Genomic DNA, 3,251 nt, shown 5'->3' on the forward strand with positions numbered 1-3,251 from the left:
ATGTCAACATGGTATTTATGTTGCCGATGGAATTCCTTGCGTCGTCCAGTGATGATGAGTTGGAGTTTTCTGACCAAATAGCTCAGTTGGCTCTAGATCCGATGACGGCCATCTTCGAGAAGCCTGCTGATGATGAAAGGCAACATCTTAAGGCTCTGTTTGTTAAAGGAAGAGTGGATGGTCAGCCGATGACTAAGATTTTAATTGATGGTGGGGCTGCTATCAATATCATGCCATATGCAGTGTATCGGAAGCTTGGAAAAGGAGATCAGGATTTGACCAAGACCGATATGATGCTCAAAGACTTTGAGGGCAACGTGTCTCCGGTTAAGGGGGCAATATGCGTTGAGTTGACCATCGGCAGCAAAACCTTGCCGACAACCTTCTTCGTGATCAGTGGAAAAGGTGCTTATAACTTGTTGTTGGGAAGAGATTGGATTCATGCCAATTGTTGCATCCCGTCTACAATGCACCAGTGCTTGGTCCAGTGGGTAGGTGACAAGATTGAGATTGTCCCGGGAGATTTTTCCTATGTCATTGCATCGGCAGAGGCAGACACCTACGAAAGAACTAGGTGTATTTTAGGAGAAGTTTGGGAAAAGGATTTTCTCAAAGTTGCCGATTATGAAATTCCACCGATCCAAGCAGTCGGTTCTCATGAAGGTTTTTAATGGATAGGTTCACCAATGATGGAAAATTAGGCCAGGTGTTGACACTGTTTTTGGGCACGTGTCCAAGATCGGTAGAGTGCATGTCGGTAAGACAAGACGGCAGTGTTTGATCTACAGGATGAGTTGCCGATGAGGATGGTTGCCGATGGAGGGACGGCTGAACGTGACCAAGTCCATAGGTGATGATGTGTTTGTGCCGATGGCTACAACAAGGGAGTCTGCCCATAATGCGGAGGAGGAACCTGGAGGTTGCCGATCGGCTTGTGGAGGTGTTCCAGTTTGTCACGGGAGGATAGTTTTATATTTTCCTTAGTTATTTAGATCGTTTTGTATACGGATTCTGTTTAATTTGGAATTCGAATTTTAGTCGTGTCTGGTTGTAGCTCTGCGACAAGGGTATAAATGTAGACCCTGAGGCTTTGTAAAGAGACATCTATCAATCAATCAAACACAAGTTTTTACTCATATTCCAGTACCTACTTTTTCGACGACTTCGTCATACTTTTTCCTTTTCATTACGAGTTCTTAGGAATTCGTCGACTTAAGCTCGACGTGTTCTCAAGTTCCGCGTGAATACCTCTTGGCCGTGGCATCCGTGCGCATCGCTGTTGTCGGGACCAAAGTATTCGAGTTACCACCTTTGTCGATAGTAAGGTCAAATCGGCTGGCACGCCTTAACGTTTAAATCGGGTATTAGCCCTTTGTGTTTGCAGATCAGCTTTTGCATCAACACATCTTTTGGTACGCCCGGTGGGACAAGATTCAAGATTCAAGATCAAGATCAACATGTCGACTACTAAGTTTGATCAGGAGAACATCATCCCCGTGACGGGAGCCAATCTCAAGGATGAGCAGAAGCAAGCTATTGCTAAAGCCATGGAGGATTACAAGCAGCAATGCCTGTGGTCCTTCAGCATGAACTGGAGCGGCGAGGTGATCCAGAAGGATGCACTGCCGATGCCTCGGCAGGTTACTTTTGATGCCAATCCTGGGAAACTTCAAGACATGGTTGATAATGCTATTAACCATGCCTTAATCAATCAAGCTGGTGTACTGTCCAATACGGTGTTCAATGTCGTGGCTAGAACTTTCAAGGAAGGACAGTTGCCACCAAATTATGTGAGCCCTTCTCATCATCAGCCAGGATCATCGGTGGTCACAGCTCCATCGGCTGCTACAGCCGCTGCGGGCACGGAAATTCATGGTTCCCCAAGCACGTTAGGAGTCACTAATGCACAATCTATGCCGATGACAACTAATCCACCGACCTCGGATGAACAGATCAAGCTCACTACAGATCTGTTGGCATCGGTAATGTCAGGACCAGTTCCTCCTCCTAACTGGTGGGGTTTCGGTATGCCCCCGGAATACTTGAAGACACCTAGCACATCTCAGGCAACTGATATGAGAGGCAAGACCCCTATGGCATCGGCACCTCCAAATATGCCGATGAACCAGAGTCCCCAGTATACTACAACTACTACTGCAAGACCTTACACTGGGAATTCTCAAGCTCCGACGTTCCAGATGCCTAACGCATCGGTAGACTCAATGCAGATGCAACAGAGGTTTATGACTCAGCCAGGGTATGTCAATTCGATGATGATGCCCAATTGCCAGTCGTCGGCAGGACCTATGCCGATGAACGCTAATAATGGATGGCTTGGGCAGCAAGTCTTTCCGCAAACGTCCCAACAGAATCATCAGGCTACCGGATTTCAGCAAGGCCAGACCTACCCTGGGTTCCAGAATCAGGGGATGCCCAACCACCCAATGAATTTTGGGCAGCAGGTCGGCGGACAGCAGATTGGCGGGCAACAGTATGGTGGTCAGCAGATTGGGGGCCAAATGATTAATCCAATGTTCCATGCAGATCGCGCACCGCACCGACACGTGGAAGCTCACCAGCAGGCGCCAGATCCGCAACCGCCTCATCGGCAAGATGCCGATGCTTATTGGGCCGATAAGATTGCTGAAGTAATGAGGGATCAATTTGGGATAAAGCCCAAAGTCAACACTTACTCTTATCGGACACCGTATCCTCCCGCATATGATTTGATCCCGCTTCCCAATCGGTACAAAGTTTTTTGGGCAGGATGACACGTCAACCATGGAGCACATCAACAGGTTCATCATCCAATGCAGGGAAGCTGGTAATAGGGACGAGTTAAGGGTTCGCTTATTCTCGTCATCATTGTCTGGATCGGCTTTCACCTGGTTTATATCATTACCTCCCAATTCAGTGATTACTTGGGCCGATCTGGAGAAACAATTCCACAAATACTTCTTTTCTAGGGTCCATGAGAAGAAGATCACCGATTTGGTCAAATTGAGGCAGCGCAATGATGAATCGGTTGAAGGTTTTGTGCAGAGGATACGGGAGGTCAAGAACAAATGCTATAGCCTGGTTCTGGATGATCGGCAGCTAGCCGAATTGGCTTTGCAGGGTTTGTTGCCACACATCAGAGATAAGTATGCGTCTCAGGAGTTTGAAAGCTTAAGTCATTTGGTGCAGAGAATTTCTGATCAAGATATCAAGCCCTTTGAGCCCAAAAGAGCATGGAACAAAAATGTATCGTT

This window comes from Sorghum bicolor, chromosome 6, assembly GCF_000003195.3.
Source record: "Sorghum bicolor cultivar BTx623 chromosome 6, Sorghum_bicolor_NCBIv3, whole genome shotgun sequence".
In the NCBI taxonomy this organism is placed as follows: domain Eukaryota; kingdom Viridiplantae; phylum Streptophyta; class Magnoliopsida; order Poales; family Poaceae; genus Sorghum; species Sorghum bicolor.